Consider the following 26,336-nt stretch of genomic DNA (forward strand, 5'->3'; position numbering starts at 1 on the left):
TGTTTTTTAAAAAAATTTTTATTTTATATTGGAGTATAGTTGATTCACAATGTTGTGTTAGTTTCAGGTGTACAGCAAACTGATTCAGTTATACATATACATGTATCTATTCTTTTTAAAATTCTTTTCCCATTTAGGTTATTACAGAATATTGAGTAGAGTTCCCTGTGGTATACAGCACACCTTTACTTTGCTATGTCTTTTTTTCCCCTCCTGACACTGACAAAGAGATTTGTTCAGAGAACTGACTCTGAAGATGACACTCTTCATTGTATCTCAGTGGCTTAGGCTCCACATGCGGTTTCTTCTCTGTCTTTAATTAAACTTGTTTTTTTCAGTGCTGTAGCTGGGAGCACTGTGTTGACACAACTCATTCTTGTACAGAACAGATTAAAATGTCAGTGTTCCAATGTTCTCATCTGTGGGAAAAAGAAAATATTTGGGATATTTTATTTATAACTTTTAAAAGACTCCTCTGTGGAGAAAGATTACTTGTAGGCTGGAAAACCATTTGACAGTTAAAGGACAGAACTCTAATATTAGTCTAACAAAAAAGGGGGAAAAAGAATGAAAGTTTACTAAAACTCTTTTCTAGGGATTTAGAACACATCTTTCTATTTCCTTCTTAATTTTCACTTAATTGTATCTTTTAATTCCCTAGTGTTCTGCTTAATCCTTCTAGATGCTCTGTATGCAGAATATTGACAGTTTCCACAAAAGGCAGTTAGTCAGTCATTACAGTAAACACACATATTATGTGGAAGGAGGGCTACTAGTCAAGGGAAATGGAGTTGGTGTATTGAGGCTTTAACCTTCATATCAAGTCTGAATGTATCTGTTTTTACAATGGAGTCATTAATATTAGCTAGTTACTGATGAGTAGGTCCACAAATTCACCTTGCTACAGCTTGAGACTCTTTTCTGCCTATCAGGTGTTCACAGGATATAAGCTACATCAGTTAATGCTGGGTGCTGTGCAAATTTCAGAAGTCACAGTAAAGAGATAGGCTTGCTGAAAATTGGTAAGGTAGGGACTTAATAAGAGGAGCCAATACTAATGGAACACTTGCATGCATCTGGAATATTTAAAAGTGTCTATATGTATTGATGTATTGACCGTCTAATCCGCACAGCTCTATGAATAGGTGATGTTATCTTTGCTGTACAGATGGGAAATGGAGGCCTGCAAATTTAACTTGTCCGAGGCAACACAAGAAATGGAGAAGCTGGATTTGAATCCAGGGAGTCTGGTTCTGTAGCCTGTTCTATTAGAGAGTTTCTGAAAGTTTATTAACTCTTGATATTGTATGGTTTGGGAGCTTTTACTCGCTGGTGATGTTGCCTGAGTGGCGTCCTGAGAAGTAGGAGCTTGCTCTGACTCCTCCATTTCTCTTTTCTTTTCTCCTCCATTACGTGCTGAGTCCCATTAACTCTAGACAACATCTCTCAAATCTGTCCCATCTTTCCTATCACACCTGCTACTGCCTTAGTTCAGGCATCTTCGGGACACAGCAGCAATCTCCCGATGTCCCTCCTGTCTCCATTCTAAGTGTCTCCCTGTCCAGCCTCGCAACTGATTATCCGCATTGATTCTATAGTAAATCTTTATAAGAAACCAATCTGATCAGGTCCTTCACAGGATTAAATGTAAAATAATACCTAGTTATAGGCATATATCACATTTTACTCATCCATTCACCAGTTGATAGACGTTTGGGTGGCTTCTACTTTTTGGCTATTACGAGTAACATTGTTATGAACATTCACGTAAAAGGTTTTGTGTGGACACAGGTTTTCATTTCTCCTGGATATATACGTGGGAGTGGAGTTGCTGGGTCAAATGTTTTTTTGAGGAACTGCCAGACTGTTTTCCAAAGCAGCTGTCCCATTTTACATTCCCACCAGCAGTGTGTAAGGTTTCTAATTACCCCACGTTCTTGCCAACATGTTATTTTCCTTTTTATTTTATTTGATACTTGCCATTGATACTAATACTAATGGATGTAAAGTGGTATCTCATAGTGTTTTTGATTTGCATTTCCATGATGGCTAAGGATGTTGAGCATCTTTTTATGTGCCTTTTGGCCATCTGTATATCTTCTTTGGAGAAATGTTTATTCAGATCTCATTTTTTAAAACTGAGTTTATTTGAGTAATGAGAGTTCTTTATATATTCTAGATACAAGTCCCATATCAGATATATGATTTACAAATATTCTCTTCCCTTTTGTGGAACTGTCTTTTCACTTTCTTGATAGTGTCTTTTGCTTTTTGCCTTCTATTTTTTGGCTGTGCAGCGTGGCATGCGGGATCTTAGCTCCTGGACCAGGGATCAAACCCGTGCCCCCTGCAGTGGAAGCATGGTGTCTTAACCACTGGACCGCCGGGGAAGTCCCTTGATAGTGTCTTTTGAAGCATAAAAGTTTTTAATTTTGATGAATCCCCAAATATCTATTTTTTTCCTTTTGTCCCATGTGCTCTTGCTGTCATATTTTAGAAGCCATCGCTCAACCGAAAGTCATAAAGATTTACCCCTAAATAGAATTATATAGTTCTAAATATAGTACTTAGGCTTGTGATCTATTTGGAGTTTTTCTTTTTTGTGTGTATGGTGTCAGGAGGGGGTCCAACTTCATTTTTCTGCATGCAGGTATCCAGTTGTTCCAGCACTATTTGTTGAAAAGACTAATTTCCCCCACTGAATTGTTTTGGCACCTCTTAAGAAAAAAATCTGACCATAAATGTAAAGGTTTATTTATGGATTCTCAGTTCTATTTGATCTATCCATCTATTACTGTAGCTTTGTAGTAAGTTCTGAAATTGGGACGTATGAATTTTCCAATTTTTTTCCTCTTTTGAAAGGTAGTTTTGCCTATTCTGGATCCTTTGCATTTCCATATGAATTTTAGGATCTGAAACATTTCTGAAAAAAATGCAGCTGTTATTTTGATATGGATTGAATTAAATATGGAGATCAATTTGGGAAGTATTGTCATCTTAAATCTAATCCATCAATGTGGGATGTCTTTACATTTATGTTGGTATTCTCTATTTTTCAATGTTTTGTAGTTTACATTCTATAAGAATTGAGGAACACTTTTGCCTAAGTTGTGGGACTGTATTTTATTTTGGTATCTGTTTTTCTAAATTATATACACAAGCATCATATATTGTTTACACAGTAAAAAGTTATGCCGTAAGGAGAACACTGTTTTACTATGGATTGCTAAATCGTGAATTAGGATATATAGTAAGGTCCCCCATTTTTTTTTTTTTGTTGTTGTTTATTTGCATGTTTGTATTTATGTTTATATTTTTACTACTACAGCTTTTATTTTGTTTGGTAGATTACTGCAGCTCGTCTGAATGGCTTTTTTTTAAATTTATTTATTTATTTATTTATTTATTTATTTATTTATTTATTTTTGGCTGTGCTGGGTCTTCGGTTCGTGCGAGGGCTTTCTCTAGTTGCGGCAAGTGGGGGCCACTCTTCATCGCGGTGCGGGGACCGCTCTTCATCGTGGTGCGCGGGCCTTTCACTATCGCGGCCCCTCCCGTTGCGGGGCACAGGCTCCAGACGCGCAGGCTCAGCAGCTGTGGCTCACGGGCCCAGCTGCTCCGTGGCATGTGGGATCTTCCCAGACCAGGGCTTGAACCCGTGTCTCCTGCATTAGCAGGCAGATTCTCAACCACTGCGCCACCAGGGAAGCCCGGTCCCCCATTTTTATATTCCTGAATTTGGTTAGTTATGCCTTTGTTAGAGAATTGGAATCTCTCCCACAAGGACCCACCGCTCCAGGACCCACCGTCACACTGATTCACACTCCCACGAGGACTCTCTCTGAGATGGGGAGACAGAAAGGTGCTTCTGAGGAGGTGGTGGTGGCCTTGGGGCCTTTACACACTCACCCGTGGTCTGGCAGTGGATCACCAGGATGTTGGCCATCTCAGCAAACTTAACACTGGAGGGGTTCTTTTTAATTTCCTTCAAGAATTCTCCAAGGACCACCTCACACCTACCAATGAGCAAAGGAGAAAGGAAATAGCTCATGCAGCCAGAGCCAGAGGAGCCGCCACCAGTGCCATTTCTGCTGTGCTCTGTGGGATACGCTTGTCAGATGGACCTGAAATTTTCAGAGGCTGGGGGTGGATGATCTCCTAGCTCCTCAAAGCAGGAAGCACACGAGCCAGGAAGAGGACGGTGAATTTCGTGTTCTCCTGCCGCCGCCTGTCGGTTGGGTGTGGGGTACGCGTTCTCGCCGAGGGGCCCCTGCAGCCGCCTGTCCCTCCCCTCCTCCACTCACATTTTCCGAATCTCTTTGCCGTTGTCGCCCAGGATCTGGAAGAGTCCATCCAGGATCTCCGGCAAATAATCCAGCAGGTTAATGTCTGGCACGGACTCCAGGACCAGGATCTGCCCCAGGGGAGGAAACCATCAGGGAAAGTCACCAGCCAGAGAACCCGCATCTCCTCGCCCATCCTCCGGACTGGCCAGTGAGAAGGGGCCCTGCTGAGGCATCTTTTCATGGCACTACGGGTGTCCCATGGGGGAGGGGGTGCTAGTAGCTGTTGTTTCTGTTCAATGGGCAGGGGAATGGCAATTTAACCCCAAGGCAGTTCAGATGCCCGGGGGCGGGGCAGGGGGTGCGGGAGGAAACCCATGGGAAAGGTGGGCAAGGCTAGAAGAGGAGTGACAGCTGGAGGAGCACAGCTGGCTTCAAAGGTAAACCTGGGTGTTTCCAGAGACAAGGAAGGAACCACATCCTCTTCAGAGGCAAACGTGATGGGCTTTGGGGGCAGAGATGAATAAACGTGTTTTTGGATTATCTGGTGTCATCGGCTCCTAGAGGGATAACAATCAGGCATCCCCGCAGCCACAGGAAGTGCCCAGGTGAGCCAGAGAGCAGACCTCACTCAACTAGAGGCTCGTTATGGCTGGAGAAGGAGTGTCGCGGGGCCGGACCTTACCCAGGAGATGATGAACTGCCGGGCGTACTAGTTGTTGGAATAAATCCTCTCCCGCAACAAGGGGATGAAGCCCACCAGGTCGAACTTGTTGCTCTCTGTCACGATGTCCTGTGGGTCAAAGGTATGAGAGCTGCCTGCTGGGGGCGGGGCTGCCTGACCTGGCTGAATCCCTGGCCCGGGCTGGCTCCAGGGGTCAGGTGGACACAGAGGAAGATGACGGAGTCTGAGTCAGGCAGGAGAGGCCCCCGGAGCACCCCTCCTCACACAGGCTGAAGGAGCAGCAAAAAGGATGCACTGAAAGCAGGAATCAAGGTCGAGAGAACTAATCAAAAGGCAAAACCCTGCATCTCTGTGGTCCGGATCGAATGCCCTGGTGAGCTGAGCATAAATTGCCCCTGTCACTGGGGGCAGGGTGGGGTCAGCATGAGGGGACATTAGAGGTGACAGAATGGTTCTGTATTTTGATCCTGCTGTTGACATAACTCTATACTCTCATCATAGAGCTGTATACTATTCCATTAACTGTAAGTGAAAAAAATTTTTTTTAAATTACGAAGAGCATCAAGACCCAGGGTGCAAGGCCGCAGAGCCAGCCTTGAGGTCTGAGATGTGGAGAGAATGGCAATAAAGAAATCACAAGTCTGCAACACCCTGCTGGGGCTCGGGGGTCAGGGTTGAGGCCCTGGCTGGTGTGTACGTCCCTCCAGGAGAAGGGCTCACCTTGCCCAGCGCGATGGAGCAGGCGGCGAGGCCGATGAGGCCCCCTTTCCGGCTGTGCGGGTGCTGGGACAGGGCAAACTCCTGAGACAGCGTCTGGATCACATGCTTGATCTGCACGGTGTTGTTCTGGGCCACGAACTCCCAGACCAGCCTGGAGAGGGAGCAGAGAGGGGCTGCAGGACCAGCGGCATCAGGCGGCTCCTGCGGCTGCCGGCCTGGGGCCCGGGGCTGGGGTGAGGGAGGGAGATGACCGGTTTAGAAAGAGGAACTGGGAGTCAGGCATCTCGGGGCAGGGCTTTCCCAGTTCTGCTGCTGACTGGGAGGCGTTGGCTGGGTCACGGTCCTTTCCCTTTTCTGGGTCTCTGTTTCCCTTTGTCTACGACAGAATGAAGAACGGTGGTGAACAATGTCACTTCTGGGAATCTGAGAGAATGCAAGTGAATGTCCTGCTGGGGCCCCAAAACTGTAGTGATCACCGTCTTCATTCAATACTTGCTCAGTGTTGCAAGCAGTTCCTGCACCCAAGCGGTTCTCTGTGTCTGTCATTGTTTCTGGGGACGGTGCTGAACTGGGCCCACATCCAACAGGGAAGATCCACAAACAAACAAGTATGTGTAGCCACATGACACAAGCAACACCACAGAAGCAAGAACGCCGTAGGTAAGTCTACCTGGGCTGACGGGGAGGTGCCTTCTGAGTCAGATCTTAGTACCATTAACAGGCATTTTCCAGGTAAAGAAAGGAAGGCAGGGAACCTCAGGCACAGGGAAGAGCCTGGCTAAAGGCGGGGGCCCCAAAAAGACACGGTGTATTTAGGGAAGGGTGAGGAGTCCGGTGTGTGGAAGGGGTGGCTGGGGACAGTTAAAGGAAAAGATGAACCGGTGAAAGGTTTCCAGCAATGGGGTGACATATTTATGTCTATGTTTTGACCAGGAGAGGCTGCCCTGGGTGGGGGTGGGCTGGTTTGACAGGAGACTGAAATATCTCCAAGGGAGAACACTGCAGCTACCAGGGTCAGGAAGGGGGGCCTGAAATATGGCTGAGGCAGTGGGAAGCAGCAGGGAGAGGGGAGAGGGCAGGAAGGGTACAGACGCCGGCAAGGTGCCCACCTTGGGCGTGATGCTAGCAGGTAGAGGGGGTCCGAGGGAGGCCCCACCCGACTGGAGGCGAGCAGAGGGAGGCCCAGCTCCGTCAGGCACCAGGGTCTCCTTTCAGAGCCCAGTGGACGTGAAGACACTCTGCCCTTCGGAGGCTCACAGTGTCTCTGCGGTGAGAAGCCTCATGTGGGCAAATGGTAGCATGAGGGGCCCAGATAACCATTGGGGAGCTGCGGCCTGGGGGTCAGGGACATCTTCCCAGGAGTGGGAATTGAGCTGGACCTCGGAGGAGGCAGGGACCCTGAGAGAAGGAAACAGGTGTTCCGGGCAGGAGGAAATGTGTGGGCAAAAGCAAGGAGGGGAAATTTGCCAAGTTTGCCTGGGGTCCAGAGAACAGCAGGAAATCAACTGGGATGAGCTGGCCTGGCAACTCAGATTCAGGAGAAGGGATCTCACATCATGGCTAACAGGGAAGCTGCTCATGGGTTTTGAAGAGATGGTCAAAGAGTGTTTTAAGAAAAACCCCATGATCATCTCATTAGATGCAGAAAAAGCTTTTGGCAAAATTCAACACCCATTTATGATAAAAACTCTCCAGAAAGTGGGCACAGAAGGAACCCACCTCAACATAATAAAGGCTGTATACCACAAACCCACAGCAAACGTCATTCTCAATGGTGAAAAATTGAAAGCATTTCCTCTAAGATCAGGAACGAGACAAGGATGTCCACTCTCACCACTGTTATTCCACATAGTTTTGGGAGTCCTAGCCACGGCAATCAGAGAAGAAAAAGAAACAAAAGGAATACAAATTGGAAAAGAAGAAGTGTTTGTAGATGGCATTATGCAATCAGAGAAGAAAAAGAAACAAAAGGAATACAAATTGGAAAAGAAGAAGTGTTTGTAGATGGCATTATACTATACATAGAAAATCTTAAAGATGCCACCAGAAAACTATGAGAACAAATCAATGAATCTGGTAAAGTTGCAGGATACAAACTGAATATACAGAAATCTCTTGCATTCCTATACACTAACAATGAAAGATTAGAAAGAGAAATTAAGGAAACAGTCCCATTTACCATCACAACAACAAGATAAAATACCTAGGAATAAACCTACCTAAGGAGGCAAAAGATCTGTACTCAGAAAACTGTAAAACACTGACGAAAGAAATCAAAGATGACACAAAGAGATGAAGAGATATACCATGTTCTTGGATTGGAAGAATCAATATTGTGAAAATAACTATACTATCCAAAGCAATCTATAGGTTCAATGCAATCCCTATCAAATTACCAATGGCATTTTTCACAGAATGAGAACAAAAAATTTTACAATTTGTATGGAAACACAAAAGACCCTGAATAGCCAAAGCAATCTTGAGAAAGAAAAACAGAGCTGAAGGGATCAGGCTCCCAGACCTCAAACTATATACTACAAAGGTACAGTAATCAAGATAGTATGGTACTGGCACAAAAACAGAAATGTAGATCAATGGTACAGGATAGAAAGCCCAGAGATAAACCCATGCACCTCTGGTCACCTAATCTATGACAAAGGAGGCAAGAATATACAATGGAGAAAACATAGCCTCTTCAATAAATGGTGCTGGGCAAACTGGACAACTACACGTAAAAGAATGAAATTAGAACATTCCCTAACACCATACACAAAAATAAACTCAAAATGGATTAAAGACCTAAATGTAAGACTGGACACTATGAAACTCTAGGAGGAAAACAAAGGCAGAACATTATCTGACATAAATCACAGCAAGATCTTTTTTGACCCACCTCCTAGAGTAATGAAAATAAAGACAAAAATAAACAAATGGGACCTAATTAAAAGCTTCTGTACAGCAAAGGAAACCATAAACAAGATGAAAAGACAATCCTCAGAATGGGAGAAAATATTTGCAAACAAAGCAACTGACAAGGGATTAATCTCCAAAATGTATAAACAGCTCATGCAGCTCAATATCAGAAAAACAACCCAAGCAAAAAATGGGTGGAAGACCTAAATAGACATTTCTCCAAAGAAGACATACATATGGCGAAGAGACACATGAAAAGACGCTCAACATCACTAATTATTAGAGAAATGCAAATCAAAACTGCAATGAGGTGTCACCTCACACCAGTCAGAATGGCCATCATCAAAAAATCTACAAACAATAAATGCTGGAGAGGGTGTGGAGAAAAGGGAACCCTCTTGCACTGTTGGTGGGAATGTAAATTGATACAGTCACTATGGAAAACAGTATGGAGGTTCCTTAAAAAACTAAAAATAGAATTACCATATGACCCAGCAGTCCCACTACTGGGCATGTACCCTGAAAAGACCATAATTCAAAAAGACACATGCACCCCAATGTTCATTGCAGCAGTATTTACAAGAGCCAGGTCATGGAAGCAACCAAAATGCCCATAGACAGAAGAATGGATTAAGAAGATGTGGTACATATATACAATGGAATATTACTCAGCCATAAAAAACAACGAAATTGGGTCATTTGTAGAGATGTGGATGGACCTAGACTCTGTCACACAGAGTGAAGACAGAAAAAAAAACCCAAATATATTAATGCATATATGTGGAATCTAGAAAAATGGCACAGATGAACCAATTTGCAGGGCCAGAATAGAGACAGAGATGTAGAGAATGGACATGTGGACATAGTGGGGGAAAGGGAGGGTGAGATGAATTGGGAGATTAGGTTTGACATAAATACACTACCATGTGTAAAATAGCTAGTGGGAACCTGCTGTATAGCACAGGAAGCTCAGCTCGGTGCTCTGTGGTGACCTAGACGGGTGGGATGGGGTGGGGTGGGGTGGGAGGGAGATCCAAGAAGGAGGGGATATAGGTACACATATAGCTGATTCACTTCGTTGTACAGCAGAAACTAACAACATTGTAAAGCAATTATACTCCAAAAGAAAACAAAAAAAAGCTGTGAGATGGATGGGAACGGGGAGACTGTCCCATCATCAGGTGGGAGGGACTAGGACCAGTGCAGCAGCTGAAGGTGTGACCAGGGTGGCCTAAAGATTACAGACGTCCAAGTAGCTGCCTGGACTCATTGTCTAATTGCTCTGTGCCCATCACGGCAAGTACACTGCTCGCCTACGGCATAAATGGGGGTCTCCAGCTGGCTCAAAGAATTTTAAGGACAGTCAAGTCCAAAAGCTATCAGTTAGTTTGTGTGGTTCCAGCTCGGTGTCAGGAACCTGCTAGTAATTAGCGTTGTTTAAAATAAACGTGCTGGGACTTCCCTGGTGGTCCAGTGGTTAAGACTCCAAGCTCCCAATGCAGGGGGCCCAGGTCCGATCCCTAGTCAGGGAACTAGATCCCGCATGCATGCCGCAACCAAGAGCCCTCATGCTGCAACTAAAGATCCCACATGCTGCAACTAAGACCTGGCACAGCCAAATAAATAAGTAAATATTTATAAATAAATGTGCTGTCCTTTGAGGCTGTGACCACTCCTGTAAAGAGGCTGTTCAATGGGGATTACAGGGCTTGATAAAGATTCAATCCCGCAAGTTGTAGGGGGCATCTATCCTGTGCCTGGGACTGTGGCCACAGGTGAATCAAACAGGCCTGGCTCCTGAGCTGGCGGATGTGGGGGCAGAGACAGGGATTCCAGGAAGGGGCTGCGCAGATGGCCTGTGAGGGGCCTCTGGCTTTGATCTTTATAGGGTGTGATTCCACCAAGCCCACCCCAGGGGGCTGCGGGCTGTGGATGAACCAAGGGCCTCGGGAGGAAGCCAGTTCCACAGGTGCCCCCTCCCTAAGCAGTGTAACAAGGCGCAGCAAGGACGGCTCTATGTAAACCCGTTGTATCCTCAAACAGGACAAACCAGCCAGATGAGGCCCAGTGGTGTGTCAGAGCTCTCTGACTATCATGACAGACACAGCCTCTTGAGAAAAGCCCTGCAGGTGCGCCAGAGAACAGCTAGAGCATTGGTGGTTCAGTGGTAGAATTCTCGCCTGCCACGCGGGAGGCCCGGGTTCGATTCCCGGCCAATGCAGTGCTGCTTTTTGGCCTCTTCCTGGCAGGCTCCCCCAGAGATCCTGCTGCAGGATCCAGCTCCTCAGCCACGCCCGGCCTGCAGCAGCCAAGGGGGCTGCGAATCTCTGAGCACACTTCCCTGCTTCGTGAGCATGACCAGCAGCTGGGTTCTCCACAGAGGCACCACTGGCTGTGGGGCCCTTCACCCCGTAAGGGGACTCCTGCTGCACCCCTCAGCCTTGGCCAGTCTCCAGCAGGAAGCTGTGCTGAAGCCTGTGAGCTGTAAAACAGCTCAACACACCACGTGAACGTGGGATGGGAGGACCCACACTTCAGAGAGGAGGAAGTCCCCCGAGTCTCAGTGGGCTTTTTGCTACTGAAAAGGAACGACTTGAGCTCTACTTTCTGTCCTGACGCCTGAAGGCAAATCAACTTCTCTCTCTCTCTCTCTCACACACACACACACACACACACACACTCTCCCTCTCTCTCCCTCTCCCCCCCCCCTCTCTCCCTCTCTCCCTCTCTCTCCCTCTCTCTCCCTCTCTCTCCCTCTCTCTCTCCCTCTCTCTCTCCCTCTCTCTCTCTCTCTCTCCCTCTCTCTCTCCCTCTCTCTCCCTCTCTCTCTCTCTCTCTCCCTCTCTCTCTCTCCCTCTCTCTCTCTCTCTCTCTCCCTCTCTCTCTACCTCTACCTCTCTCTCTACCTCTACCTCCTCCTGCCTTCTCTCCTGCTCTGGAGCCTACGCTTCTGCCCTTGCAGCTGTGCTGATGTGGCCTTCCATTCTGTGAATCAGCGTACAGACAAGGGGACTGGGGACTGGGGTTAAAGGGAGGTGCTCACACAGCTGCTCACAGCTGGAGCACTGGTGGTTCAGTGGTAGAATTCTCGCCTGCCACGCTGGAGTCCCGGGTTCGATTCCCGGCCAATGCAGCAGCAGCAGCAAACTTTTTTTTTATCATCCTAAGAGACTGGATTTGACATTTCACACTGCCCACAGCATTGGGGATACAGTCTGAAAAACCTAGAATGACTTTTTTCTAGCTTGAGTTTTCCACGCCTGTTCCCTAAGTTCCACAGAGATCTAGATCTTGTGCCCCTGGTTCTTGAGGAGTCCAGGATGTGGGGATCACCGAAGCCGCTGCAAGCAGCTGTGCCTCCCCTCCTGCCCAGACAGGCTGCCCGGGGACTCTGACCGCGCTGCCCCTGGGGAAGCCAGGCCGTGTGTGTTTCTGCTCCGTCCGCGTTAGAGCAGCCCTGAGAGTGGGAGTAACGACATTCACGAGGCTCCAGCAGGGCAGCAAAGGAGACCCAGCCCTGCCAGCAGCGCAGCCCAGCCTGGACCACCTCCTCGCCTGTCTCCTTGTTTCAGGTCACAAACGGTCCCTGAGCCACCGGAAAGGGCCCTCCTCCCCACTTGAGAGACGGCACAGGGGACGCATTCCCTGCCCCTGAGGAGTTCTCTGCCAGAATCCCGTGGAGGGGAAACAAGAGAGGCCTCAAGGACTTTTGTGCAAAACAGAAAAAAACTCTGGTGAGGACAGTGCAAGGTGAGGAGGGGGCAGGCGAGAAAGAGCCCAACCGGCAGCTTTGGTGGGGAGGGAGTTGGGTGGGGCTTCATGAGGGTCAGGTTTTGAAAGGGGCTCTGAAGGATCAGTAGGTGTTCATTCAGGGTGAGGAGGCCCAGACAGAGGGAACAGCATGAACAAAGGCTTAGAGGAAGGAGAGAGGCACTTGGTTTGGCAGCACAAAGGACACAGGTGGAGGAGACGTGGGTGACAGGGCCAGAGAGGCTGCGCCCGCTCACGTGCTTGGCAAAGGAAGTGGCCTTTGCTGCTGGTGGCCGTGAGCAGCCCCGGCAGGTACGAGCGATCTGCAGCGGTGGGTGGTAGGGATTTGAACAGTGTTTAGGGAACTCTGAAGACTGCAAAGGCTGACAGAGACCAAATGGTGGGAGAGCATGAGGAATGGGGCACTCACGTCGGGTGACAGCGGGCAAGTGTAACAGGGTCTCCTGAAGGGGGAGGAGATGGGCAAGGGGAATATCTGTGTTCAGCACCCCCCGACATTCCCGTTCGCTCTACACCAGCTGCAAGGCCCCCCAACCCCGAATCTTACCAGGACGCAACTCAGGGCACCCCAGGCCACTACAATACGATGGCCCATTCAGTTCCCGAGGGCCTGGAACCCCAAGTCTCTATCTGCACTTGGAGGAAGAATATTATCAGTGTCCAGGAGAGCGAGACAATGACAAACAGTGGTTCCCTGCGGAGGGGAAACCCTGAGAACACGTTCTCACCAAAACCATCCGTCCTTAGAGCACCGGGCCTGGCCCTGTGGGTCACCCCTGGGGCCACAGCAGGAAGACCTGTCCCACGAACCGAGCCCACGCTCTCTACCTGACAGTCAGGGTGATCAAGGCAGGGCCGGCTGACCTCTCCAGTCTCACTGCTCAGCCGCCCAGCACAACCTTCCTCTCCAGTAAGGGCTTCTTACTCGGCCCTGCTATGCTACTCCTTGGACACCTCCTGTCCATTCCACTCTGTGGGGAAGCTCCCGCTCCCTTCCACACCCCAGCCAGCCTTTAAAGTCCAGTTCAAATCCAACCCCCTGCTTTTCCTGACCTTCCCAGGAAGGACCACTCCTCCTCTGGACGCTGAAGGACTCGGCAACCCCGCAGTCTGTGCCAGCACTGCACCATCGAATGCCATGGGTTCTTTCTCACGTGTTTCACATTTCTAGCTCCACAGCTCCTTGCCAGCGTCCCTGAGGACAGACTGGTGTCACGATCCTCTGCCTCTTGAGCGCCAGCCCTCTCCCCGCGTCTAGAGCTCCCCACACAGTAAGTGAGGAATCAGCAAGCATCTGCCCAGGGACCCATCTGTGCAGGTGGGCGGGGCCGCAGGGCAAGCTGTAGGGAAACACGGGCAAAGCCCCACGCTGCCGTACTGGTGACAAGGGGTGGCCTGCTCATCTACACCTAACCTGTTGGGTAAATCAGAACTGTACTTGGACGGGCCTAACCCCTAGTTTACAATCCAAGTTAGGAGGGACAAAGCGCACCATCACCAGGATCTCCAAACGCACCCTGAGAAGGACCAGGTCCCCAGGGCCGTGGCTGGGGACAGATGCCAGGATGTGACTTGACATGCGTTTGCCTCGGGGTGAACCAACCCCTTGGGGGTGCCCCAAACAGCCCCCGTCAGCAGGACCTGGTCTCTCCACAGGGCACAGGCAGAGAAAAAGCAACTACAAAGGGAAGCAGAGGAAGTGAAGTTTGAAATCCGGGCGCCCCCAGTTCCAGGCTAGTGTCTCTTCAAAAGAACACCCCGTCTCCTCTTTCATCTCCACATTTTGAGCCACAGCTGGGGGATCTCAACTAGTTCTGAAGTTAATATTTGGCCCAGAAACTTATGATCACAAACCCCAGTGACCTTTGCTGACATTAGGGTCACATGCATCGCTGTTCTATGTCCCAGAGAAGAGATCTGCTTCGTTCCTCTAAGAACTCTGGCTGACGAAGTATCCTCTAGAGATTGCTCAGAGCCTCCATTCTCAACTAGTCAGAGGTGTCGCAGGGTGGCAGGAACACCCATTCCCCAGGAGGCACAATGCCCAGTGCTGGCCAACTCCAAGCTCTCGACACTGCTCTCAGCTTCACAAAGTGCCACACCCACTACCTTGTCCCTGATGGAGAAGAAGCCACAGACAGGCCAGGATCTGTCTTTCACCCAAGGAGAACCTGGGGCCTTGTCTCAGCAACACAACTGAGACAGGAAAGGGGTGCAGGGCACAACCTTTACAAGAATGACATAGCCATTGAGGACATGACATAAACTGGTTAGAACCAACTAGGTCCAAGATGGCAGATGATTGACTTCCACTAACCTTGAGCCTCAGTACAGGCTCACTAACACATCAGCAAGCTCAATGACACACCCACAGGCGCCATGTCAATTCCGAGGCCGACAGTAAAAGGCCAAAAGTGGGCGGTGGCTCAATTCCTGGAATAAGCCTCTCACTCGTAAGCCTATGAAATTACCCACCCCTATAAAAACTGACAATCCCATACCCTGGGGCCTCTCTCACCTTCCGAGATGGCCCACACTCTGTCTGTGGAGTGTGTATCTCCCTGAATAAACCTTCTTTCACTTTACTATGGCTCGCTCTTCAATTCTTTCCTGCATGAAGACAAGAACCCACATTCGGCGGCCGTCCCAGGGACTTGCCTGAGACCTGGGATGTGACCATCCTCTTGGCCCCACTTTCTTTCTTGCAACCAAACCACAGCCCCGCACTGGGCCCCTCGGCCTCTGTAACGCAGCTCGGGGACCCCCACAGGCTGCACGAGGACTGGGGAGCTGACCACTTGCCAAGAACACACACTAAGTATTCCAGGGGTTGGTTATTCCTCACAGCAACCTCCTTCTGTAGTTATTATCATCTCACCATTTAGATTTGAAACAGAGCCTCAGGGAAACCAAGTCCCTTTCTTGAGGTCACAGAGGATCTGAACCTTGGCACCTACAAAGCCCAGGCCCCCTCAACTGTACACCAGTTCCTCCCGCCCATCTTCTTAAAGCACGTCAGCTGCAAAGTACACACACCCAATTACAGAGGGTACTTCCCTCGTGCAGAACTCAGGCCCCAACTGAAGTGCAGCTTTCTCCATGCATTTTCCCCACTGTCTGTCTAGTGTTCAGACATTCCTCCACCACACACGGGCGTACAGATGAGGTACATACTTGAGATGTTGAAATGAAGGTCTAGGGCTGGTTTTCTACCATTAAGGCAGGAAAGAAGTAACCATTTGCTGAGCACTTACTACATGCTAGGTAATGTGGTGGATGCTTTACATGCATTATCTCATTTAAACCTTAAAATAAGCTATGGAGCTGCTAGGTACTATAACACCCATTTTACAGACGGGGGAAACTGAGGCTCAGAGATGTTAATGAAACACACAACATCACACAACTTATGGATGGTAGGTGCAGAAATCAAACCTAGATTTTTCTGACACCAGGTCTGAAATCTAACATGTTACATTACCCCCTCTTCAAACATCAAAGCTCCCACCTGTTGGATGCCTACTGGGTGCCAGGCACTTTACATGCATTATTTCATTTAAACCTTTCTCATTTCATTTGTTGATGTCCAAATGGCCCGGCCAGGAGGTGGCAGAGGTTTCAGCCATTGCATGCACATTTCTGTGTGTCTGGCGGAGACAGCCTTGGCTGTGACTTTGCACTGTTTTTAGAGAATTACATAAGATAATGCATGCAATGTGTTCTGCACTGCATATACTCATGTAACAGTATTAGTGCAAAGTCACAATCAGACAAACTGTGATCTTAAACACACCATACAAGATCATATTCATTCATTAACTGCTGACTGAGAACCCGCTTTGCTCCTGGCTCCAAGTAGGACAGAAAGATAATCCAGAGTTGTGTTTATTCCTGTGCTGTAAAAATTTCAGCCTGGACTTTGGGCTGCCTTTTTTACCCTGGCAAGTCCAATGATCCGCCTCAGTTCTCTATGTGACATGCTGTAATCGGGCAACATATCCAGGCAGCGATTTCCCAAAGAGAATCTGTCAGGTAAACGTCTCCTCCATCTGCTTTGCTGAGTATTTAAGTAACCTGGTTTCCACTTGCTCACTACTCTCCAATAACTGAACAGGAAAAGCGGAACATCTGCCTCTGAGGAAAGGCCCAAGAGCTTCTGAAAAGGCCCAAGAGTGAGTTAAGTAACAAAATATACTGAGCATCCACTGGGTATAATCAGTGGAAAAACTGTAAAGAAGAAACGAGTCCGAGACAGCAGGAGGCATGTTTGGATCTCAGGTGACAGTAGCTGTGACCACTGAATAAGTGCTTCCCTCACACTGTAACACAACCTACAGGCACTCTTATTTTTTTAAATTGAGATATTATTCACATGCCACAATTCAGTGGGTTTTAGTATGTTCACAAAGTTGTGCGACTGTCGCCACAATTTTACGACATTTTCATCATCCCACAAAGATTACCCCATTAGTAGTCACTACCCAAATCCCCCAATCCCCTTTCCTAAGCCCTAGGCAACCAGTAATCTACTTCCTGTCTCTGTGGATTTGCCTATTCTAGGCATTTCATATAAGTGAAATCATACAATACATGGCCTTTTGTGACTGGCTTCTTTCACTCAGCATGTTTTCAATGTGCATTTTTTTCTTTTTAAGATGAGTTAACTGAGGCACAGAGAGGTTAAACCCAAGGTCACAAACTCAAATGCTTACAGGGGCCAAGAAGGAGACACAAGTGAGAAGGCCAAGGGAGGTAAGACAGGCTGTGCTGAACCTGTCAACACAGGAAGCAAACTGGGGAGCCCAAGTCTTGGCTGGGGTAGGAGGGTGGACCCCTGGGTTCCCTGATCTGCTGTGTGGGAACGTGAGCCCCACAGAGCCACATCTTCCCATTCCTTAAGAGAACCCAGAAACTCGAACTTTACTATGAAATTTGTCAGTTTAAAAGACCCTGGAATCCAGGCCAAACCAAACAGGTCTGTTGGCCGGACACAGCCCCTGGATGCCAGTCTGTGATCCCTGAATGAAGCAATTTGCTGAAGTCCCACTGCTGGTAAAGAGCAGAGCTGTGTGGAATTCTGACCCACACTGTAAAAACTGCCTTAAGCCAGTTGGTAATAAATAGGGTCTCCCTACAGAGGTGGTAGGCTCCAAAGAGTTAGGTCAAACTCAGCAGTTCAACCTTGATCTGATCACAGAGCCCCAGGGTTCCCTTAAGAGACGCCAGAAACCTGAAATTCACTGTGAAATTTCTTAATTTAAAATACCCTTCAGGGGCTTCCCTGGTTAAGAATTCTCCTGCCAATGCAAGGGACACGGGTTCGATCCCTGGCTCAGGAAGATCCCACATGCTGCGGAGCAACTAAGCCCGTGCGCCACAACTACTGAGCCTGTGCTCTAGAGCCCGTGAGCCACAACTACTTAAGCCTGCATGCCTAGAGCCCATGCTCCACAACAAGAGAAGCCAGGAGAATGAGAAGCCTGCACACCGCAACGAAGAGTAGCCCCCGCTTACCACAATTAGAGAAACCCCGCGCACAGCAATGAAGACCCAACACAGGCAAAAATTAATTAATTAATTAATTAAATTAAAAAATTTTTAAAAATTAAATACCCTGTAAAAAGTCAGCAAAAGGAAGGAAATAAAAAAGATCAGAGAAGAAATAAATAAAATAGAGATTTAAAAATAATTTTAAAAATCAATAAAACCAAGAGCTGGTTATTTGAAAGGGTAAACAAGATTGAGAAACAGGGAACCCTCCTACACTGCTGGTGGAACTGTAAATTGGTACAACCACTATGGAGAACAGTATGGAGATTCCTTTAAAAACTTAAAATAGAACTACCATATGATCCAGCAATCTCACTCCTGGGCGTATATCCAGAGAAAACCATAATCTGAAAGGATACATGCACCCCAGTGTACACTGCAGCACTATGCACAATAGCCAAGGTATGGAAGCAACCGAAATGTCCAACAACAGAGAGATGGATAAAGAAGATGTGGTACATATACACAATGGAATATTACTCGGCCATAAAAAACAACAAAATAATGCCATTTGCAGCAACATGTCTGGACCTAGAGATTATTATACTAAGTGAAGTAAGACAGATAAAGAAAATTTCATGTGATATCACTCATATGTGGAATTTAGTTAAAAAAAAAGACACAAATGATCTTATTTACAAAGCAGAAGCAGACTTATAGATATCGAAAACAAACTTATGGTTACCACAGGGGAAACATGATGGGGAGGGATAAATCAGGAGCTTGGGATGAACACATGCACATATAAGACAGATAACCAATGGGGACCTACGGTACACCACAGGGAACTCTACTCAATATTCTGTGATAAGCTATATGAGAAAAGAATCTGAAAAAGAATGAATATATGTATATATATAACTGAATCACTTTGCTGTACACCTGAAACTAACACAACTGTATATCAACTATACTCCAATAAAATTTTTTTTAATTAATTAATTTTATTTATTTATTTTTGGCTGCATTTGGGTCTTCATTGCTGTGCGCGGGCTTTCTCTAGTTGCGGCGAGTGGGGGCTACACTTCATCGCGGTGCGTGGGCTTCTCATTATGGTGGCTTCTCGTTGTGGAGCACGGGCTCTAGGGCTTCAGTAGTTGTGGCACATGGGCTCAGTAGTTGTGGCTTGAGGGCCCTAGAGCGCAGGCTCAGTAGGTGTGGTGCACAGGTTTAGTTGCTCTGCGGCATGTGGGATCTTCCCAGACAGGGCTCGAACCCGTGTCCCCTGCACTGGCAGGTGGATTCTTAACCACTGCACCACCAGGGAAGCCCCAATAAAATTTTTTAAAGATGCTCAAAATCGCTAATTATTAGAGAAATTCAAATCAAAAGTACAATGAGGTACCACCTCACAGCAGTCAGAATGGCCATCATTAAAAACTACAAATAACAAATGCTGGAGAGGGTGTGGAGATAAGGGAACCCTCCTGCACTGTTGGTGGGAATGTAAATTGGTGCAGCCACTATGGAAAAACAGTATGGAGGTTCCTCAGAAAACTGAAAATAGAACTACCATATGATCCAGCAATCCCATTCCTTGGCATATATCCAGACAAAACTCTAATCTGCACCCATATGTTCATAGCAGCACTACTCACAATAGCCAAGACATGGAAACAACCTAAATGTCCATCGACAGATGAATGGATAAAGAAGATGTGGTACATATATACAGTGGAATAATACTCAGCCATAAAAAAGAATGAAATAATGCCATTTGCAGCAACATGGATGCAACTAGAGATTATCATACTAAGTGAAGTCAGAAAGAGAAAGACAAATACCATATGATATCACTTATATGTGGCATCTAAAATATGACACAATGAACCTATCTACGAAACGGAAAGAGACTCAGGGACACAGAGAACAGACTTGTGGTTGCCAAGGGGGAGGGCGCTTGTGGGAGGGCTGGAGTGGGAGGTTGGGATTAGCAGATGTAATCTATTATATATGAAATGGATAAACAACAAGGTCCTACTGTATAGCACAGAGAACTATATTCAGTATCCTATGATAAAACATAGGATATTTAAAAAAAACAGTATTTAAAAAATATTTTTAAAAGAATATTAAAAAGGGCTTCCCTGGTGGTGCAGTGGTTGAGAATCTGCCTGCCAATGCAGGGGACACGGGTTCGAGCCCTGGTCTTGGAAGATCCCACATGCCGCGGAGCAACTGGGCCTGTGAGCCACAACTACTGAGCCTGCGCGTCTGGAGCTTGTGCTCCGCAACAAGAGAGGCCGCAACAGTGAGAGGCCCATGCATCACGATGAAGAGTGGCCCCTGCTCGCTGCAACTAGAGAAATCCCTCGCACAGAAACGAAGACCCAACACAGCCAAAAATAAAAAAATTAATTAATTAAAAAAAATAATTTAAAAAAAGAATGTATATTTATGTATAACTGAATCACTTTGCTGCACAGTAGAAATTAACACATTGTAAATCAACTACACTTCCAGAAAATAAATCAAAAAAAAGCAACCCCCCCACCCCCCAAATAAAACAAACAGAAGAAGACCATAGCAAAATCACGCTTACCTCAAACAATGAAAACATGCCAACCCTTCCACAAGAGAGGCAGGAAAAAAATATTATTAAAAAAAATACCCTGGGATCCAGGCCAAACCAAACGGGTCTGCGGCAGGACACAGCCCCTGGCTGCCAGTCTGTGACCCCTGGATGAAGCAATCTGCTGGGTGGAATTCTGACCCACACTCCCAAAATCTGTCTGAAGTCACTTGGTAATAAACAGTGTCTCCCTACAGAGGTGGCAGGCTCCAAAGAGCTAGGTCAAACTCAGCAGTTCAACCCTGATCTGATCACAGAGCCCCAGGGATCCCTGCTCCCCATGCCACCCTCCCCACCCTGCCTTCCCCAGCAGGCAGGGACTCATCCCTCAGGAGCTCTGATCCTGGAGCCCCTCCTTGGGCTTCAGTGTTCTCAGGGCGCAGGGCCTGGGCACCTCCATTTGCTGGCTTTGGGAACTCAAAGTTCAGGAACACCGGAGACTTGCCAGTGAGCCCATCCCTGGTCACCATGAAGGGCATCATCTCTCCCAGCCTGCAGTGAGGGCCCTGGCACCGCAGTGAAGGAGCACCCACCGCACTTATCAGAGCGCCTGCTGGCGTCTCTCCCCCACGCTAGACTCTCCCGGAGAGCAGGGCCTAGGGTGTCACCAACCCCGTCCTCGGGACTCATCAGGGACTATAACCCCTGACACCCAGGCCCGCAAAGCCCGCCACAGCCATTCTAGAATCTTAGCCTCGGGGCCTTATCCCTGAGAAGCTGTGCGGGCGTGCTGGAGCCAGGCTGTGGGGTGAAGGCTCTCCAGGACTGTGCACAGCAGGCTCACACAGTCAGCCGTCAGATCCTGGTCACCTAACACAGCCCGGTCTTGACAGTCTAGAGTCTGGGGTCCTTCAGTCGAGCCAAGCATCCACCTCTGCGTTTTTAGTGTCTGAGAGGCCTGTCATCAAGATAAAACACCCTCTTCTTATTAGGAATTTTAATCCCTCACTCCAGCACCCCATGCAGTACTGGTTCTGCCACCTGAGCAGATAGATGGTTTCCAGAAAACAGAAAGTCAGTTAAAACTACCATGGTGGGGCTTCCCTGGTGGCGCAGTGGTTAAGAATCTGCCTGCCAATGCAGGGGACACGGGTTCAAGCCCTGGTCCCAAAAGATCCCACATGCCACGGAGCAACTAAGCCCGTGTGCCACAACTACCGAGCCTGCGCTCCGGAGCCCGTGAGCCGCAACTACTGAAGCCCGCGCGCCTAGAGCCCATGCTCCACAACAGGAGAAGCCACCGCAATGAGAAGCCCGCGTACCGCAACAAAGAGTAGCCCCCGCTCACCGCAACTAGAGAAAGCCTGCGTTCAGCAACGAAGACCCAACACAGCCATAAAATAAATTATAAATAAATAATAAATAAATTTGGAAAAAAAAAACTACCATGGGGGTGTTCAAGTATGAAACTTATTAAGTATATGTTCTGCTTTCGGAAGGGAAAACAATTCATGTAGTGGGGAAGCCTTTTGAGACAGAAGAACCTGAGTTTTTAGATCCAGGTTCTAGCTGTGAAACCTTGGGATGATTACTTACCCTCAAGGAGCCTCTGTTTCCTCATCTTTGAAATGGGGTAACACTACCTAGCTCATAGGGCAGCTGTGCAAAATAAATGAGATGAGGGATGTACAAGGGCCAAATCCTCCTCCCCCCAAATAAGGCAGACAGCGTTTTACACGTGATCACTTTTTAAAATGATCAACGTTATGGACTGAATTGTTCCACCCTGCCCCCTAATTCATACAACCCTGGTGGCAGTATTTGGAGATAGGGCCTATAGGGAAGTAATGAAGGTTAAATGAGGTCATTTAGGTGTGGCCCTGATCCAACAGGATCAGTGTCCTTATAAGCAGAGACACTAGAAAGCTCTCAGGTGAAGCACAAATAAGTTCCTCTGTCCCTGATATCAAACAGGACGCTCCTCATCCCAAACATGGCTGAAGAAGGCTCCAAACTGAGTGTAGAGTCTTCTAGGCCAGCGCTTCTCCAACTCTAATGTGCACCAGGGATCATGTTAAATATGCAGATTCTGATCCATACGTTTGGGGTGAGGCTGGAGAATCTGTTCCTAACAAGCCCCCAGGGGATCCTGATGCTGCTGGTCTGCGGGCTACACTTTTGAGTAGCAAAGTCCTTAGACTGCAATGTTATTTCCCCACCAAAAATGTATGAACATTCATTCATTTAGATGCCAACCGTCAAATGCTGCCAGGCACTGTGCTAAGTGCTGAGGATAAATAAAACAGGGTCTCTGCTCTTAAGGAGTTTATAGTCCAGTGAAGGCCCTAAGGGGTTTCCCTGATTCCACAAGCCAAGGGCAATGTCAAACACAAAACGAACCCCATTAAAAACAAAGCCCTTCCAGAATACCCTTCAGAGTGAGAGCACTTACACAAGATGTGTTGGAGGCAACAATAATGCTGAGATGAACACCTCTATTCAGGGACTCAACCGATGACTCAAGCTATGATAAAACTGAACATTCCTGAGAAACAGAGCGGGTGATGGACAAAACAGGTGTCGCTGTAGCGTCAGCTGATAAAACCACGGATATGGGGCCAAGTCTATACATCAGCTCTGGGTCTCCTACTCATTATAGCAATACTTATCATTACGACTTGCTGGCACTCGCGAGAGTCAGGGTAACCACCACTAGTGGGGGAAACGAGAGCATTCAAGAAAGGGGTGCTTGATGAGAGAAGCAGCTAGGTGGTTCTGGACATACTGGATGTTAGAGCTGAACGTGAGGGTCCTCTTAGCAAAATCCAAACCCTTTAGCCAAAGAGGAAACTAAAACCCAAAGCAGTTAAAGCAGTGGTTCTCAACCGGGGTGACTGTCCGTCCCCACGGGACATTAGGCAGTGTGTCTGGAGACATTTTTGGTTGTACAACTGATGGAAAGCTACTGGTGTCTAGTGGACAGAGACCCGGGATGCTGCTAAAAATCCTATAATGAACAGGACAGCCCACCACAACCAAGAGTTATCGTCCCAAAATGTCAACATTGCTGAGATTAAGAAACCCTGAGTTAAGGAATTTGCTGGAGGTCAAAGAATGTCACACCACAGACTAGATTAGAAGGGTCCAAGAGGGCATTTGGTAGTGCCGGAAATGTTCTAAACTCTACACTGTCCATTATGGAATCTGACAGCCACATGTGGCTATTGAACATGTCAGACACGGGTAGTGTGACTGAAGAACTCGATTAAAATTTTTTATTTTGTCTTTAATAATTTAAATGTAAATAGCCAAGCATGGCCAGTGGCTACCCTATTGGACAGGGCAGGACTACAGTCCGTATTTCCTGACGCCCAGACTAGCATTCTTTCAGTTTCACAGCCTGCTCTTTTCTACTCTTCTGAAATTACCCACCCACCAGACTTTATCACAAAGATTTGGCTGGAAAAAATACAAAAGTAAAATAACAGCAGACAAATCTTAATAAAATGTTCACAATTAAACATCTTGTTTTGTAGACTGCGAAAAAAGCAAATGTCAGATCATGGTTACACATACAGTGGTCCCCCGTCGTCTGAGGTTTCAGTTACCAGTGGTCAACCGCAGGTCCAAAATATTAAATGGAAAATTCCAGAAATAAACAATTTCTAAGTTTTAAACTATATGCTGTTCTGAGTGGTGAGATGAAATCTCCTGCTGTCCCACCAGGACATGAATCATCCCTTCCTCCAGCACATCTATGCTGTATATGATATCTACCCACTTAGTAGCTTCTGGGTTATCAGATCGGCTGTCGGTATCGCAGTGCTTATGTTCAACTAGCCCTTATTTTACTTAATAATGGCCCTAAAGTGCAAGGCTAGTGATGCTGGCCATTGGGATATTCTTTTACTGTGCCTAATTTATAAATTAAACTTTATCATACATATGTATGTATAGGAAAAAACAGTATACATATAGTTTGCTACCATGCAAGGTTTCAGGCATCCACTGGGTGTCTGGGGACGTATCCCCCACAGATAATAAGGTCCCACTGAACACGTAATAAGACTGCAGAAACAAGAAAGGTCAAATTATTCCTACTTCCGCTTGCAGGGAAGCGTGATATGACAGAGGTAAAACAAACAGCTCTCTGAGCCTTGAGGTTTTGGACCTGATTTCTCCACTTGGTCAACTAACTATCCCTTTCACTTCTCAGAAGCTGGGTAAGAAATGAGGCAAGTCAACATCCTTAGCAAATTCTCACGCTTCCCACCTCCCTCGCATCAGAGGCCACTCTCTTGATTTGCTCGTTTTGATGGAGACCACACTGAGGACGCACCATGTGCCAGGCACTGTGTTAAGCACCAGATATACGTTATGTCGCTTCATTCTCACCGCAGCCCTAAGCAGCACACATACATTACGTCGCTTCATTCTCACGGCAGGCAGCCCTTTGGGGCATCAGTAGGTTAAAGAACTTGGCCCAAGTCACATAGTTAGAAGCAAAGCTGGGACTGCCAATCTCCTGCTCTTAAGCACGGCCCTAACGGCCTGAAACCTGGAGTAGCCACACTGGCTGCAAAGGCGTGAGGAGCTGCCCGGAGAGCGGGACCCCTGCAGAGCCAGGACGGAGTCCCGGCTCCGTTCTCCACGACCATCCCGGGTGCCCGCGGCTCTTACCTGTCTATCTCCAGCGCCGCCACCTTCAGCTTTCGTAGAGCTTGTCACTGAGGGCGCCCATGGTGTTGGGCGTGAGCGGCGCGAAATCCTTCTCGGGGTTCATGGTGGCAGCTCGGGGCGATTCCCGGAGCCCCGCGACTCCTCAGCCCGCGGCAGGCCGGGCCGCGCCGGGGCTAGGGGAGTCTGCGGCTCCGCGCTGCCTCCGGCGCCGGCTCATGGACCACGCCGCCCCGGGCCGCCTGTCTCGCTCCGCCGCCGCGCGCCGCCTCGGAACTGGGGTCGGGTCCCCGTCTCCGCACACCGGCCCTCGACCGCCCAACCGGTCAGGAGTCCCAGTTGGACCGCGCACTGCAGTTCTTAAAGGGCAGCAGCCATGTTACTTAGATCACGTGACTCTGCAGCAGCTTCCGCCGCTAGGACCCGCCCCTCTCCAGCCACGCCCCGCACGCACCTGCCGGGGGTTTGGCCACGCCCCACAAGGCTCCACCTTCTCCCTTCACACTCCAGCTTTCGACCCCAACAGTCTGAGTCTGGTTTGAGACCTGCTTAATGGGGCCTGTATTCCATGCAGTCAACTGCCCGCACGTGGGAGGCTTGGCACTTGGTGGGCTTCTGTAGATGTTCGTGAGAACGAAGGGGCTCCTGGATCCTGACTCGCTTAGGATAATTTATTCTATACTTACTGAATCTGCTAGTTCATTCACTACTTAGTCACCAGTCAATATCTCATATGCCAATGTTTCCCGCATTGGAGTAACACCATCTTGATTTTCGCTATGTCCTAGCCACTTGTACTGTTATTTTAAAAGTACTTTCTAATCAACTCACTTAAAAAAAATCTTAAATTCGTACTTTAGCCTTGCTTATGCCTTCAAAACATGGGTTTGAATAGTGATACATTTTTCTAAAACATATAAATTGCAATTAAAAACAACTATCTGCCTACCATCTAAAATCTCAGGTACCAACAGTGTCTGTCACCCCACCATTTGGGACTCAGGATGTGTTTATCATGCTCTGATACCCTGGAGGGCTGGGTTACAGACAGCAGAAGCCCCAAATGTGTTGATTGCAGGTCTCCAGGTGGATCCACTATAAAACGGTCCCTCCAAGTGCTTTGAAGTTTCACACTAAATGGTGGAACAGAAGTTGAAGCTGTGTGATAAAAATTTAAAAAGCACTTTATGGATGCAGTGTGGCTAAAGATGCAGTAACAGGGAGA

The 26,336-nt window shown here is 47.6% G+C and overlaps 2 long non-coding RNA genes and 2 other non-coding genes across 4 annotated transcripts; 3 read left to right on the top strand and 1 right to left on the bottom strand.

Moving 5' to 3' along the window:
• Positions 1–25,488, bottom strand: LOC103017477 (uncharacterized). The gene is made up of 6 exons (XR_009006153.1): positions 25,115–25,488; positions 5,689–5,839; positions 4,969–5,076; positions 4,305–4,414; positions 3,910–4,016; positions 1–419 (listed from the first exon to the last, which is right to left on the bottom strand). It is a non-coding gene; the product is annotated as an uncharacterized LOC103017477 (long non-coding RNA).
• On the top strand, positions 10,752–10,822 carry TRNAG-GCC (transfer RNA glycine (anticodon GCC)). Its single transcript has one exon. It is a non-coding gene; the product is annotated as a tRNA-Gly (tRNA).
• On the top strand, positions 11,632–15,010 carry LOC130705760 (uncharacterized). The gene is made up of 3 exons (XR_009006154.1): positions 11,632–12,351; positions 13,544–13,643; positions 14,029–15,010. It is a non-coding gene; the product is annotated as an uncharacterized LOC130705760 (long non-coding RNA).
• TRNAG-GCC (transfer RNA glycine (anticodon GCC)) lies at positions 11,664–11,734 on the top strand. The gene has a single exon. It is a non-coding gene; the product is annotated as a tRNA-Gly (tRNA).
• Positions 25,489–26,336: the final 848 nt, after the last annotated feature.

The sequence above is a fragment of the Balaenoptera acutorostrata genome, chromosome 19 (assembly GCF_949987535.1).
Source record: "Balaenoptera acutorostrata chromosome 19, mBalAcu1.1, whole genome shotgun sequence".
Taxonomy (NCBI): domain Eukaryota; kingdom Metazoa; phylum Chordata; class Mammalia; order Artiodactyla; family Balaenopteridae; genus Balaenoptera; species Balaenoptera acutorostrata.